We start from the raw sequence: 16,855 nt of genomic DNA on the forward strand, positions 1-16,855 counted from the left end.
GTCATGTTTCCAGACCCCGTACCCAGTGGTGTCTCTTGACCCTTCCCCTGGGCCCTGAGGTGTTGCCCTGGGTGGGGCTGTCAGGGAAGGTTCTCACTGAGGAGGAGGCCTGGGCAGGCAACCCATCAGCATCCAGGCTGAGAGGCGGGGATGGATGGGCCACCTTCCATGATAGCAGCCGGACAGAGCCAGCACTCCCGGGCCTGGGAGGGGACTTGGGGCCAGAACCGGGAATTGGGCCAAAGCAGTGGCAAGCCCCGGAGGGCCGCCCTGCCGGGGATCAGCCTGGCACTAGGCCTCGGGGGCTGAGAAGGCAGCAGGTGAGCCAGAGGTCAAGTGGCTGGAAGTGGGCCTGGGTGGGCCTGAGCGTGTGAGTACGTGTGAGCAAGAGACGGTGTGTATGAGCTGGTGGGCGTGAGGGCACGTGTGTGCACACGCGCTCGTGACAGCAGTCAGGACCAGGGCCGACCTGGGTTTCCATGTGAAGTCTAACGGGGCCCAATTTTGGACACTGAGGACTGGGCAGATGAAGAGGGGCCGCCCTACGCGTGGCCCATGTGGACTACAGGAGAGGGGCCGGGGAGCCGGAGCGTCTCCCACAGAAACCAGTACAGGGCCCCGCGAGAAGGACACAGGTCAGGAACAGTGACAGCTGCCGCTGCCACTGGTCTGGGGTGGCCTTCAGTGCCCCCCGCCCTGCACCCAAACGACAGCCCGCACATCACGATGCAGACCCGGGGCAGCACGTGGTGCAATCACCAAGCGCGTTTGTTTGACCTCGCAGGGGACACAGGACATTGGCTCCAGGGCCCTGTTTTGGAAAGGATTTGCCTAGAGCCTGGGCAGGACAAGGTCAGGACAAGGTAGGGGTACCTTGCCGGGGCGGGGGGAGCAGTGGTGCAGTCAGAGGAGGTGTCATGACAAGTGACACCCCGGCCATCAGTTGCCAAGTCCACCTCCTCCCTGGCGGCCACCGCCTGAGTCCAGGCCTGACCATGGGCTTGGTAGGGGCGCTACTCCATGGAGCCATGTGGCCTGGGTCTCACACTTGTGAAGAGCCTCCAATTAGCATTTTGGGCATCTCTTCCAGTGAGGTGATTCTGCCAGTCGCTGTTGGTAACTCAGGTTTGGCATTTTTATAAACGGGGAAGTTTACTGTATGACCTGGCCTCAACCAGGCTCTGAGAGATGCTGGTGGGAGCTGCCCCGGCCACTGGACCATTACAGTGGTCTCCTACCCTGTCTTCTGGTCTCATCTCCTGCTCCCTAATCCATTCTCCGCCCAGAGCCCCCAAGGGCCCTTTCCAAAACAGACCAGGTCACATCATTCTGCTTAAAACTACCCAGTGACTGCCCCTTCTGGAGAATAAAATAAACCTCTTTTATTTATAATTCTGTAATATATTTAAAATATATTTATAATAAAGTATTCTATAAATCATTTTATAAGATAAAAAGCCAAGCCCAGCCTTCCCTGCCCCCAGGGACGGCCTGACCTCCCTCTCCCCCACCCCATCCTCCATCTTTGCCTTCTCCCTCCAAGCTGGTCCCTCAGCCTGGACCATTCTACCCTCCCTGCCCTCCTCACCCCTCTTGCCCTGGCTCAGTCCTCTTCATCCTCAGGAAAGCCACCTGGACGATGCCCCCAGCTGGGGTCAGAGCCCCTAAACTCTCCCCATCACAGGTGAAAAGGAGGGGGAGTATGACCAGCTAATTCACAGCCATGTGTCCCAGAGATGGTAAGATGCTGAGGGCATGTCTGTGGGGTTCCCTGCTGGATCCCAGGGCCTGGCACACGAAAAGGTGGCATGACGCAGATGTGGCCACAGAGGCCCAGCGTGGCCAGTGACTCACTCAAGGCCACACAGAAGTGCAGAGCAGAACGGGGACTTGAACTTGTCTCCTGCTTTCCCACCCTGCCATCCAAAGGGTGCCTCATCCAAAGGGACCTTCTAACTCAGCAAGGAGGGAGGGGCACAGGGGAAGTCCCGCCTGCCCAGCATCCCCTGCTGTAGGCCGAGTGTCACCAGCCTCCGACCACCCAGCATCCATCGCCCCAACACCTCGTCGTCACCCTCTGAGCCCCCTTCCTCGTTTGCTCATCAGCTGAACGCGACTCCTTTTCTTCATTGTTATGCTCAGAGGAGCCTCGCTCATTATCTCTGTCTCCCTTCTGTCTGGGACAGACCGGGAGCAGGTAGGAGGGAGCTCGGGGCTGGGAGGAGGAGCCGGCAAATGGGTTCCTGGTGCCCTTTGATAAGAGCGGGAGCAGCCTGCACCTGGGCAGAGAGCTGAATGATGCATTGAATGCCCAAGAGCAGGGAGAGCATGCAGATGGCGGCGGGGTGGGGTGGGGGGAGCGAGGAAGGACCAGAGGTGGAGAAGGATGGATGGGGAAAGTTGGGGTCGGAGACGCTCTTCTCTTTCAGCCATGGACTTGGAGAATATGACTGTGCCAGGCTCCAGTTTTGGGGCTGGACAGAGCCTCCGTCCACATCTGCCTCTTCCTCCTTTGAGCACTTAATATGCGCCAGACGTTTTGTATATAATATACCACCTCTTAATCCACACCGTGACCCTCTAAGGAAGACAACGGGTGAAAAACACTAAAGTTCAGAGAGGTTAGGTAATTTGTCCAAACCAGACATTTGATAAAAATGAAAACAGAAAATGAAAATTGAAAACACTTATTCATCCATTCAACAAATGATTTTTGAATGATTACTTGTGCCCTGCACAGCTCAGCACTTTAGAAGCATTACCTTGTTAAGTCATCATAGCAACTGCGAGAACTCTTCCCAAAATGTTCAGTCTCCTGGCTCTGTCTCCTACAGTAAAGATGCTGGACCCCCAGTGCCCTGGCTGCCACTCTACGGGGACATTAGCCCACTCTCAGGGCTTATATAGGAATCAGGACGTCATTTGTGAGGGGCGGTTCAGAGTGGGACTCTCTGCCCAGTTTGCACCTTTCTCCATTGGAGCAGCCGGCCTGGACACCAAACCGCATCACAACGGGCCCTCACCTGTATTACCTCTGTTTCGGCTCTTCCTGTACCTTCTCAGGGAAGTAGTAGAAGATGTATCTGCATGTGGGGCTTTATGGGGATCCGCTTTGAGGCTCCCAAGGGCCGAGGGCAGGCTGCCGCACGCGTGGTGGCACCCAAGCCAGATAACCCTCATTATCTCTATTTTGTAGATGAGGAAATGGAGCGTTAAGTATCTTGGCTGAGACTCCAGGACCCATTTGCTTGACCCCACTCACTTTTCACCTGATGGGGAACAGGACCAAGATTCAAACCACAAGGAGCCTAGATCCAGAGCTAGAGCCCACGTTTTTCTCCTGCTTCCCCTACATCCAAGCCTGAGGAGGGACTGGGTTCATTCTGTGTGATTCCGCAGGCACGAAACCAGGACCCACCAGGGGGATTTACAAGGCAACAACTCTTGACTGAACCTCAGGAAGCCCTGTCTACCCTTCGAGCTGCTGGGCAGTAAAGCCGGCTGTCCTGTGTGGCAGTGAGCAACCTGTCATGAGAGGCATGCAAGTGGAGAGGAGGGAACTGGCTGAAAGAAGTCATGCATCAGCAGGAGAGTTCCCTAGACACAGCGTTCCTTCCAACTCTGAGATGCTGTGATCTAAGCCGACTTACGGGTCATTAAAAATCCTCTTATCTCCTGCTGGCTGCTTGCTACCTTGTTAAATCAATCATCCACTGGATGTTTATTGAGCACAGATGTCAGGCGGGTGGATCCAAAGGGGGTACCATGTCCTAGAGAAGCAGAGAAGTTTCCAGGTTGCTCTTTTTATTTTCTCCCTCCCGACCTGACCCAGTGTTCAGAACGCCACCTCGGGAAGTTGACCTGACGATGTCACCAGATCCATTGCAGATTTCTGCTGTCCCTTTGGTGTGCTCACCACCTCCTGGCCGTGGTGCTGACTCCTACTAACAGCACTGCTGCCAGATGCAACTGCGCCTGATGCCACTCCACAGGGCTCACCTTGGTCCCTTCCAGAATGCCCACATCCTGGCCCCTCTCTCCCTCGGGCCAGGCCTTGGTGCAGAAAGGAGACTGCTGCAACACCAGGAGGGACAAGGTTGAGAAAATTATGGGCCATCCACAAACACACTATAGTGTGTCCTTTAAACTAGACATTGTGGATTTTCCATAATAACATGGGGAGAGATCTGTGATGTGAATTTTAATTGCTTACAGGCAATATATATTATATTATATTATATTATATTACATTACATTACATTACATTATATTATATTATTATTATACAGTAAGTCCCCTATATACAAATGAGTTTCGTTCCAAGAGTGCGTTTGTAAGTGCAATTTGTTCGTAAGTCCAACAAAGTTAGCCTAGGTACCCAGCTAATACAATCGACTATATAGTACTGTACTGTAATAGGTTTATAATACTTTTCACACAAATAATACATAAAAAACAAACACAAAAAATAAAGAAAACACTTAAAGTCTTACAGTACCTTGAAAAGTATAGTAGTACCAGCTACATCACCTCTGCTTTTACGTTTGCTTCCGGACTTCCTGGGCTTGAAATAAAGATACTGTACTACTGTACTCTATATAGGACTGTACAGTAAAGGACACAAAAGCACAACCACTTGTTGTCAGATGCATGCACCTGACAATGTATGCCAGACACATGAACTAACTTACATGACTGGACATTCGAATGCACATCTTTGAAAGTTCGAAGCATCTTTGAAAGTTCAAAACTTGAAGGTTCATATATAGGGGACTTACTGTATCATATTATATTATATTATATTATATTATATTATATTATATTATATTATACTATACTATAATTTGCCTACTCATCATTATAGTTGCCTACTTTTCACTAATTCTCACCTCTTTCCTTCTATCACAATCCCATTTGGGGGCAGGACAGCAATGTACCCTGAGAAAAATACCTGACCTGGGGACACGGTTTTGGTCTATGACATATAAACAGACATCCCTGGGTGAGGCTTGCAGGGAAGCTTCCGGAGAAGCAGATCCCCTTAATCTTTTGGCCTTTGCCTTCCTCCTTCACCCTGTCTAGGATGCAGCTTTGGTGTCCAAAGACAGAGCTGCGTTCTTACGACCATGGAGACTAAAGACGCAGCTGGTGACAGTGCCATCAGAAAGCTAGGAGTCTGGTCCCTCATGGCTCCTTGAAGCCATCGTACCAGCCTGAAAGCTGTCAACCTTGAGAGTGCTTGCGACAGGAAGAAAATAAACCCCTATTGGTTAAGTTGCTGTGGTTAGTACATGCAGCAAATATAACTCAAACCAATGCAATCATAATTAAAGAAAATTTGTAAAATGTAGTGTAGTGGGTTGTATGTCCACTTGGAGCCTCTGAATGTGACCTTATTTGGCATAAAGGTCTTTGCAGATGTAATTAAGTTGAGGGTCTCGAGATGAGATCATCCTGGATTAGTGTGGGCCCTAAATCCCATGACAGGCGTCATTATAAGAGACAGAAAAGGAGAAGATACTCAGGGAGAGGCTGACGTGAAGACAGAGGCAGAGGATGGAGTCCTCTGCAGTCCCTGGTTGCAGCCAAGGATGCCAGCGGCCACCAGAAACTGGAAAAGGCAAGCAAGGATTCTCCCCTAGAGCCTTTGGAGGGAACATGGCCCTGCTGACACCTTGATGTCAGACTTCTGGCCTCCAGAACTATGAGAGAATAAATTCCTGCCATTTGAAGTCGCCAAGTGTGTGGTCATTTGTTATGGCAGCCCCAGGACGCTAATACACACAGAAAAGTAGGTGCCATGGGAAATGTGACACCTCAGCTGGGCATCTGAAGGATAAATAGAAGTCCGTTGGTTAACAAAGAGGAGCAGGGCCTTCCAGAAGGACGGGCGGCAAACTATAATGATAATGGCAACAGTAGTGAGCACTTCCTCCGCTGCATGCTTTGCATCTCCTTTCCCTAATGAGTATTGTTATCCGTTTTTAACAGATTGGGAGACGGAGGCAGAGACAGGTTAGAGGACTGTGGGTGGGGGGAGTGGTCACAGCAGTTATTGCAGTGCCCTCACCTCTCACTCTGAAGACCCCAGACTCGCCATCCAAGGGGTTTTGGTTCCCGGCTGTGGACGTCCAGCCCCCGCACAGGGCAAGGCGGATGTGTGGAGAATAACAGCTGTGCAGCTCCGACCAGTGCCGGATGGTGGGGCGGATAAGAACTCGCCAGCTCCCTCAGCCAAGTTGGGGTGACTCCAGGCATGCTACACGCTGTGTCCCTGAGTCCCCAGGGGGCTGAGCTGCCCACAGCGGCAGTTGGCTTAGTGCTGTGCCCTCCTGGTCCCTCTTCCCTCCCTGTCTCATGTCCCCACCCCCCGAGCGGTACTTCTGGGAATCTGTTCACCATAAAACCCTGTGCTCAAGTCCTTGGTCAGGGTCTGCTTCTGGGCAAACCCCAAACCAAAACAGTGTTGGCATTGGGCTTCCCTGGTGGTGCAGTGGTTGAGAATCTGCCTGCCAATGCAGGGGACACGGGTTCAAGCCCTGGTCCGGGAAGATCCCACATGCTGCGGAGTAACTAAGCCCGTGCGCCACAAGTACTGAGCCTGCGCTCCAGAGCCCGTGAGCCACAACTACTGAAGACCGTGAGCCACAACTACTGAAGCCCACGCGCCTAGAGCCCGTGCTCTGCAACAAGAGAAGCCACCGCAATGGGAATCCTGCACACCGCAAGGAAGAGTAGCCCCCGCTCGCCACAACTAGAGAAAAGCCCACGCGCAGCAATGAAGACCCCACGCAGCCAAAAAAAAAAAAAACTCCAAAAACCATCCCTGGTTTATCTGACCCCAGAGCCCCAGCTCAGATCCACTACAGTCCTCTGCCCTATGGGATAGATAAATGATGTGTGTCCCATATTTAGGGACACAAATTAAAAAGTAGCTGGCTATCTGCCACCAAGAGCAGGATGCAGCAGGGAAGCAGCAGCCAAGGGACCAGCGTGGAAGCCGCTCTGATTGTGGAGCCCCTTGAACATTCTAGCATTTTCTGTATTCACTGCGGTACCCGCAGTGCCGACTTGGATGTGCTCCAGCGAGAAGCCGGCCCCTCTCTTACCACTCCAGCTTCTCCAGGTCCCGGGCCACTTGTCACCCTCTCCTCTGAATCTCACACCTGTTAACTCTTGAGAAACGAGCAGAGGGCAGTCAGTCTGGCAGAGCGCTTCAGAGACAATTCTGGGTTGGCTGTGAGACTTGCAGGGTGAGCCAGCGTCAGATGAGAAATTGCTACGCCGCAGTCTTAAAAATTCAAAGTTTTTTGCTGCAGCGGAGGGTCAGTTATTGGAAGGCTTCCTGCATAATCATCACAAAAGGCCACCTTGTCAGCATCGCTGGAGAGATCATCGCGGATGGTCTGCGCAGCAGGCCAGCCCTTTCTTGGCTTTGGGAAAGATCCTTCAAGAAGGTGAATGACATAGAGGAAATGAGGGCCAAATCTTCTGCCACCATACATGGCTTCAGTGGGCCTTTATTTCCATCTAAAGGAAACTGCCTTCATTTTTGGGGTTTCTTGCAAGGGAAGCTTCCTAGGCCCGGGAGAGGGCAGAAGTACATTTAAGTTATTCATTCATTCATTCATTCATTAATAACAGCGAGTCCTAAAGTAGTAATAACTGCCGGTGTTTGTTGGGTGTTTACTCTGTGGCTGCGTCAAGTGGTTTACATTATCCTGTTTTATCCTCACAGCTCTCTGAGGTAGGTCATTGGTCCCATTTTACAGATGATGAAACAGAGGCTCAGCCGAGTTCATGAGCTCTCCCAAGGCCACTAAGCAGTGGAGCTGGATTTGGAGAGAGAAGATATGAATTCTGATTCCACTCTCCCTTCTCACTAGCCACGTGGCGTCAGACACATCTTTTAAATCATTTATCGAAGCCTCTGTTTCCTCCTCTGGAAAATGGATGCACTGACTGTTGAAGTTTGAGAGAACAGGGCAGAGCTTTGAGCTTTGAAGTGCCAGCCCTTTGAGGGACGACTCCACACGACTTGGTATCTATTCTTCATTTCAAATATCCCCAAACTGTTTTTTTCTTTCCTCATGAGATCTTAAAAATCTTTCCCAGCAAGCAAGACGTCAGAACTATCTTTGGGAAAACTGAGGGTCGTCTCACTGAGAGGCGGGACCAGAGCCATCTTTTTGTTCCGATCAGGCTCTGAATCCAGATCTGTTGACTTAAAAGTCCATCCCCCTGTCACTCTGACACCATCAGGCACACAGCCCCCGGGCAGGATAAGTCAAGAGGCTCTGGGTGGCTCGTGTCCTGACAGCTCCCTCTTCTAAAGCGAGGGATGCCTGTGTCTCCAGGTGATCACGCCTGTTTACAGCGACCAGAGGCTTGGCAGGTGGGCCTGGAGGCCACCCCGTAGGGCAACATGCTCACTAGCCCGTGTTTAGCCCCGTGGTTCCATCTAGAAAAGGCCCCTCGACTCTGCATTCGGAACGGTTGTCAGGTATTTCCAGTCTGTTCGAAGGCTGCCAGATGCCAACCCACGGATGCCACATTCGGGTGCTGGCGACGTGTCCCGAGAATCCTTGGAGCAAGAGATCAGGAATCGACCTCGGAAGGGAGCCGATCACGGTAAGAGTGACAGCCCTTAACTTTGCCCAGCACTTTACAGTTTGCCAAGCACGTCTGAGGCAACAGGCAGAGTCAGTTTTGAGCTGCACAGGAACTCTTTGAGAGCGAGGGGTGAGGAATCGCGAGTCCAGGTCCAGCCACGTCACATGGCCCGCGGTAGGAGTTAAGTCGTGGCCTGAGCACACTCGCCAGGGAGCGCCTGGAGGGCAGGCTGACAGCCCTGGGGGCCACCGTCTCGCTGCAGGGAGCAGAGCCTCCGCCAGTGCTTTGGAGAAAGACACTGGGGAGGCAGGTGGAGGGCCAGGAGAAGAGGTGTCACCAAGCAAGGCGGAGAGAGGGCCAGGAGGGAGGAGAGGCCTGACAAGCGGCAGAGGTGCCCTATCGCAGACAGCGGCCGTGGCTCTTGGCACAAGCCGGCCTGGATCCAAAGCCAGCCCCACTGTTTCAAGCGTGTGATCCTAGGCACGCTGCTCTACTTCCCTGCGCCTCGGTTTTCTCATCCTCATCTCACAGGGTACCGTGAGGCTTGAGTGCTTATCGCGGGCCTGGCACGTAGTAAGGGCACAGCGTCCCCCATCCCTGCAGCCTTGGCATTGCAGTGGACCACTCGGCCATGAGTGACCTTTGACACAGAGGGGGTGTCTGTTTGTAGCAGGTTATGGAATCGGTGGGCGGTGAGGGAATGAAAGAGGGATGGGCAAATCCTCCTCGGAGGAGCCAAACTTTGAAGGGAGGTGTGGGGAACGCAGGACTGAGGGATGGTCTCCTCTGGAGAGCCAGGAACGGCTTGAGCTTGTGTAGGCAGCATGGGGGGAGGCGGGTGGGGCGGAAGTGGGCAGAGGAAATAAGAGGGCCCAGGAGCAAGAGGGGACAGCAGGGGGCCCGAACCCAGGTGGAGGGACTGGCCACCTTCTCTCTCTAGGAGTCCAGAGGTAGATCAGGACATGGGCTGCCAGGTTGGAGGAAGGAGGGGGTACTGGAGTTGGGTCTCGAGACCTGCCTAGAATTGAAACAGGCAGTGATGGATGGGAAGGGTACCCCTGAGCACAGCCCACACTCAGTCACAGAGATGGCCATCTTTGAGTGAAGACAACGTTTTTTAAACGTTTATTGTTTCCTAGAAGGCTTCCTGGGTTTGACTCCTAGCTCTGCTCCTGTGTGACCTCTGGCAAGTTGCTAAACTTCTCTGTGCCTCAGTTTCCTCACCTGGAAAATAGGGCTAATGATGCTACCTACCTGTCAGGATTGCTGTAAAGATGAGAGGAAATAATCTAAGGATGAGCCTGGCACCAGGGCCAACAACCGTTGGCTGTTATTATTAACTAGTATCACAAGAGGCGTGGTTCAAAAACTAGTGAGTTGGGCTTCCCTGGTGGCGCAGTGGTTGAGAATCTGCCTGCCAACGCAGGGGACACGGGTTCGAGCCCTGGTCTGGGAAGATCCCACATGCTGCGGAGCAACTAGGCCCGTGAGCCACAATTACTGAGCCTGCGCGTCTGGAGCCTGTGCTCCGCAACAGGAGAGGCCACAATAGTGAGAGGCCCGCGCACCGCGATGAAGAGTGGCTCTCGCTTGCCGCAACTAGAGAAAGCCCTCACACAGAAACGAAGACCCAACACAGCCATAAATAAATAAATAAATAAATAAAATTAATTAAAATTAAAAAAAAAACAAACTAGTGGGTTAAGACAACGATTCCTCCAGAGATTCCTTCTAATATGTAAACACGCCCAGTAGGTTTGGCCCATATTTCTACAATTCTTGCTCTGCACCAGGCACTGGGGTCTGACACCTGCAAGAGACACAGCCCTTACTGTCAGGGTTTGCATGCAGCAGGTGAAAGTGAAACAGAGCAGGACCCTATGGTCGTTGCCCCCCATGTCCTCCGCCTGCCTTTTGTCTGTGGAAAAACTTTAGCTAAAAAATAAGTTTAATCAGAGAAGTGAGAAAATGCAGAAACAAAGGAAAACAGTCAAAGGAGACCAAATAATAGTAGTTTAGTCATTAAGCAAAGTCAAGGACCTTCAGTTTCTTCTCAAGGGCTATAGATAATATTCTGAGCCATATCCTGTGAGCTGTCTTATAGATAGTGAAACTCCCACCAGATGGAAGAAGTTAACTACATGATGACCAGACTGTAGCCATGACACAAGCTGCCACAATTCCGAGAACTGGCCTCAAAGAAATGGGAATAAACTGACCCTGGAACTGAAGATTAACTGTACTTAAAACAATCAAAATGACTGTCAGAGCTGACTGTGCTGTTCTGCAGGTAGCCCCCTCCCTCCACCTATGAAAGGTCTTGCCCACTGGTTGTCAGAGGGGGGGGTGGGGGGCGTCGGCCTTTGGACAGGAGTCCGCCCTCCCCCTTCCCCTGGTTGGTGGCATCTGAAATAAAGCAGACTTTCCTTTCCACAAACTTTGCCTCTTTATTGGCTTTTGAGCTGCGAGCAGCTGGACCCCCCTTTCAGTTACAAAAGAGATGTGCTGCAATCCCCACAACCATGGAGTCTTGTTCTGTGCTTGCTCATCTAGTCATTGAATCCTCACCACAAAAGCCCAGGACGAAGGATCTACTGCTCTCATTCCACTCGTCAGAAAGGTGTGGCGAGCTGCCCAAGGTCACCCAGGCACAGAGTGACTGAGCTGGGATTTGAACCTCAGGAGTATGGCCTTAGAGCCCGTGACTTAATCACCCTGCTACAGTGCCAATAACTACAGACAATGGTCACCACTGTAATGGAATGTACAGGACACATGGAGCAAGTGATGTTTGAGCTGAGAAAAACACAGTAGGAGTAAACTAGGTTAGGAGGGGACAGCAGGGGCAAAGGTCCTGGGGCAGGAGAAGCAGGTCAAGTTAGAGGATGGAGAAAGCCAGCCTCCCCAGGGCACAGAAAGTGAGATGAAGCTGGAGATAGGCAGTGGCCTGCTCCCCAGGCTTGGCAGCTCTTTGGGGGGAAGCAGACTTTACCCCCCAGGGCAGCAAGAAGCCTTTGAGGAGGTTGCAGTGGCAATACGACAAGATTTAGAAAACCACTTTCTGCAATTGAAGAGGACACCGTGATTAAAAAAAAAAAGAGAGAACAAGGGGCCCTGTGGGTACTGACACGGAACCTCTCCAAAGTATATGGTTAGATGGAAAAAAGCAAAGTGCAGAAGCGTGTGTGGCAGCTTCTATTTGTGGGGCAAAGGAGAAGAGAAAGGTTAAGAAAGAACATTCATGCATATTTGCTGCAATGTACATAAAATCTCTCTGAAAGGATGTACGAGGAACTGTTAAGAGTGGTAGCCCCTGGGGATGGTGACTGCAGGCCTATGGTCAAGGGTGGGAGGAAACGTTTTCTGTGTACTCTTTTCCATCTTTTAAATTTTAAAGCTAGGGAAGAGACTGTCTGTTCAAAATTTAAAAATTTTAAATATGACCCTGGCTGCTGGGTAGAAAATGCAATGGAGCAGGTCAAGAGTGGACTCAGGGAAATTATGAGAGAATGAGACTCTGGACTGCTGAGTTTCTATGGTGGGGGCAGGATGGGGAACAAGGAAAGATGGCGCCTGAGCATAGGGTGCAGCTCCTTGGGGTGCTTTCTGGGAAGGGCATTGTGTCACTCAGATAAGGGGCAGGATGGGGTGCGGTGAGCAGAGGGGGAAAGGAACATAGAACAACAGGAACCAGTTTAACTTTGTCCCTAGCACAATTTGGCCTAGGTTCAGACTGAGCCATCTGGAAATGGACAGACATGCTAAATGTAGAATGTTCTCCAAAAGCAACTCTTGGCTCCCGCAGATAAACTACCATGGGCTGGTAAAGGAAACCTCGGGTGGCCCTGGAGGGATGATTTGCTCAACTTGAAATACCTGCAGCAGCGAAGTAAATCAAAACAGCGAGACAGCCCCTGGTGCCCTCCTGCAGCAGCGGGCATTTTCCCAGCTGCTGCTGCCCCCTGCTGACAGAATTGGGATATCGCAGCCTCTGTGCAATTCCGAGGCCACAGCTCAGGGCTCCACTTTGCATTCTAGGCACACAGAAGGTGAGTCAGTCACATTTCCTCTGCCCTTTACCGAGATGGCCACCGCCGGGTACTGCATCAGCGGAGACATAAACCACCAGGCCCACGTGAACAGTGGAAAACTGAACAGCAAAGGTCATTACCATGAGAAAGCAGTGTACCAGAAGGCAGCTGTGACACAGTGCATTATAGGAAATTGTAAAACAGACGCCACCGCTGCATTATAGATCCCCCTAGGGGGATTCATCAGCATCCCAATGGCTGCTAATAAGAGCGGGTGTTTACTGAATCTCATGACTTGTCAGGTGCCGGTCTAGAACCCTTACTTGTCATGTGTTAACTCGGCTGATCCTCCTGGCACCCAGACGTGCAGCAATGAGGAAGCTGAGCTTAAGAGGCAAAGCAGGATTCCAATGAAGAAAGTCTGAGTCCCAATCCTTTCAGATTTCAATTTTAAAATCAATATTCCCTACCCATTGAGTTCATACATCAGTGGTCCTCATCCATGGTTAATTTTGCCCCCCCAGGGGACATTTGGCAATATCTGGAGGCATTTTGGGGTGTCACAACGAGGGACATGATTCTGGCATCTAATGGGCAGAGGCCAGAGATGTTGACAAACATCCTGTAATGCACAGGACAGCCCCTACAACCGAGAATTAGCCAATCCAAAATGTCAATAGTACCAAGATGAAGAAACCCTGATCCAAATATATAAAATTCCTACAAGTCTACTAGCCCTCTCTTTTGCACTGCCCTCTCACATGAGGGCATTAGAGCAAGTCTGCTTTAATGTATGAAAGGTATTCTTCCTGAGGATTCATGCCGGATAACTCTCAAGACGCCTTTCCCCACTCATTTCTCCTAAAGCCTCTATGTCCCCAGTGGGATTGCTTTGCATCCAACAGTCCTGCTAATACACTCTACAAGCTTGGGACTCTGAGGAGCAGCCCAGGCAGAGCAGAAACCTCTGGAACCACGGCAGAGGGACTTGCACCCTGAAGTGGGCACGATCGGCCAGGGCGCCGTGCGTGGAATACTGCAGGTGTCCCTGGCACCGAGCCGCAGCTCAGATGCACGCTGCTTGTCAGGGCTGTCAGGAAGCATTCAACCCCAGGATGATTGAACATTCCCTGGGAAGGATTTGTCAGGAGCTGCCTCTCCGCCTCCTTCTCACCCAATGCCCTCGCTTCCCAATCAGCCCAAACAGCCTAGTCCTTGGCTTTGGGAAGCAGCGCTGTTAACCCCTCCTCCTCCACGGAGCCCTCAGGTCTGGAAGTTCTGGAAGGTCTGGAGGTTCTATGGGTTGGGAGCTGGCTGTGCAATGCCGGGGAGGTGGGGGTGTGGAAGACCCAGGCATCAGGCTGCCCCCATCCAAATGGCCATGGCACCCCTTCCAACAGTAAGCCTATTACCTGCACAAGAGTTGGTTCTAGAATCGGTGCTTGTTGAATGAATGAATGAATGACCAGAAGGGTAAACTCTATGAGATTCATTCATTCATTCAAAAATATTTCCTGAGCATCTCGCCATGCTGGGCACTGTCCCAGATGCTGGGAGGACAAAAGAGACCAAGTCCCTGTTCCCATGAAGCTTACCTTCTAGTGGAGGGAGACAGATACTAGATAAATAAACAAATTAATACGTAAAGTAATACCAGGTAGCGGTGAATACTATGAAGAAAGTAAAGTAAGATGAGGAGTTGAGTCTGACAGATTGGGGGCGATTCTTTCAACTGGATGCTTCGGAGGGCCTCTCCAAGGAGATGACATTTGAACAAAGAGCTGAAGGTCGTGAGAAAGTTGTGCAGTCATGGTGAGAACAGTAAGTGCAAAGGCCCTGAGGCAGGAAGGGTCTTGGGGAGTTTAAGAAATAGTAAAGCAACCAGAGAAAGTGGATAAAAGTGAGTCCTGGCAGGGACTTCCCTCGTGGTCCAGTGGTAAGGAATCACCTTCCATGCAGGGTACACGGGTTCAATCCCTCCTTGTTGGGGAACTAAGATCCCACATGCCACAGGGCAGCCCGCGTGCCACAACTATTGAGCTGGTGAGCCTCAACTAGAGAGCCTGCGTGCCGCAAACTACAGAGCCCATGCGCTCTGGAGCCCGCGCACCACAACTAGAGAAGAGAAAATCCACACGACACAACTAGAGAGAAGCCCAAGTGCCGCAACTAGAGAGAAGCCCAAGTGCCGCAACTAGAGAGAAACCCGAGTGCCGCAACGAAGAGACCGCATTCCATAATGGAAGGATCCTGCATGCCTCAACAAAGACCCCGTGTGCAGCAACTAAGGCTCGACCCAGCCAAAAAAAAAACAAGGAAAATAAATAAATAATTTTTGTTAAAAAAGTGGGTCCTCGCATGACCTAAGAGCAGTGGTTCCCAAACATGAGCATGCATCTGAATCACCAGAAAGGCTTATAAAAACACAGATGGTGAGTTCCACCCCCAGAGTTCAGTTGGTCTGGGTGGGACCTGGGAATGTGCATTTCTAACAAGTCACTGTGTGGTCCAGGGACCACAGAATAGAATGTTTTTTCTTAATGCAACTAGTCATTTCCTACTCAACCCTGACCACAAGCAGTCATAGATCATCACTGCTTGATTACCTGCCTCCCCACTGGGTTGGATGCTCCCTGAGAACAGCCACGATGATGGTTCAGTCCCTGGTACTTGGTAAGTAGTACTCAAGAAAATCCTTGTTGAATGAATCCCTCAAAGAAGGTTCTAGGCCTTGCCTCACTTTCTTTTGCCATTCCGCTGTATATTTGGTTTCGAGCAAAGGCCTGGGTCAGACCCATCTCTTACAGTCTCCCATTCACACCTAAGACAAGAGAGTCACCTGTCATTCTCCAAATGCTCAACTCACTCCTACAACTCCATGCCTTTGCACGTGCTGTTCCATCTGCCCAGGAAGTCCCTTCCCCTGTCTCTGCCTCATAAATTCCTACCCACTTTTCAAGGCTCTCCTTCCAGAATATCTTTCCCAACTCCCTCCACCTAACCAGGGTTCGGGGTGCTCCTTGGGGTCTTGTATCGATCCTTGTCAGAGGATTTGTTCACACATTTGTCTGTCTTTCTTGACTAAATGTCACAAACGGGCAGCCCCCAGAGTGAACCGGACAACAGAGGTATTCCACGCAGCTGCGGTGTTTTAAATTGAAGTTCGTTGCCAAAATTTGAGAGTCAGGGGAATTCACACAAAAAATCCAGATTCCTGGCTCCTCTAGAAAACACAGGGTCCTGCAGCACTGGGCCGGTATTCCCACGTGTCCATGATCTGCCAGAGCTGCCTGGGTCTCTGTCACCTTCACTACATGGCTCCAGCAACTAGCTCAGGACCTGGCCTAGGGTAGGCGCTCAAGGAAAGCTTATTAACGAAACAGGAAAGACTACATCAAGCAATGGAAAAAAAACATCGGTTCCAAGATCAGGAGACCTGCGGTTGGTTCTGATTCTAGCTGGCTTGTTGCACGAGCCTGGGCTCTCTGTGGGCCTCAGTTTCCTTACCTGTGAAATGAAAGGAATAACAATTTCTACTTCCCAGAGTCATTGCATCCAACAAGAGAGAGGATGTGAAGGGTTTAGTACATGCCTGGCATATCTAATGCTCAATCAGCAGGAGCTATTAGTGCAGTGAACTCAATAAATATTTACTCTCTAGGATGGGAAGAAGTGTGAGAGGATTAGAGGCAGGAGAGGTCCCTGTCAGGGGCAGGAGGTTGATAGTCTACCTGCGTTCAATTCCCAGTTCTGCCCTTCACTAGCCATGTGACCTTGGGCATTGGATTTCACCTCATTTGGGCCTCAGTCTCCCAGTTTATCAAACAGGGATGATGCAAGCCTCACAGGGGTTACTGTGACTATCAAATAAGCACATGAATATTAAATTAATGAATTCTTTAAAGCAATCAGAATGAGGCCAGCACTCAGTGTGTGCTCAGCAAACGCCAGCTCTGTTATAGCTGCTCAGGGAAGGGTGAGACTAGAATTTCTCAAGGGCCCTCACGGCTCCCAAACTCTCTGATCACCTAAAACCCAGTGACAGTCATGCTGCTGTCGTTTCGTCATCAACGGTGTATAGAAGGCCCTTGGGATGGTGGAGTGAGGTGGTAGAATTCATCGTATGGGGTTTACCACCTCTCTGGGAAGATCCAAAATGCTCTTACAATGGTGCTGACCAAAATCGCTCACAGGAGCAGCAAGGAAAGGGT

This window comes from Balaenoptera acutorostrata, chromosome 11 (genome assembly GCF_949987535.1).
Source record: "Balaenoptera acutorostrata chromosome 11, mBalAcu1.1, whole genome shotgun sequence".
In the NCBI taxonomy this organism is placed as follows: Eukaryota; Metazoa; Chordata; class Mammalia; order Artiodactyla; family Balaenopteridae; genus Balaenoptera; species Balaenoptera acutorostrata.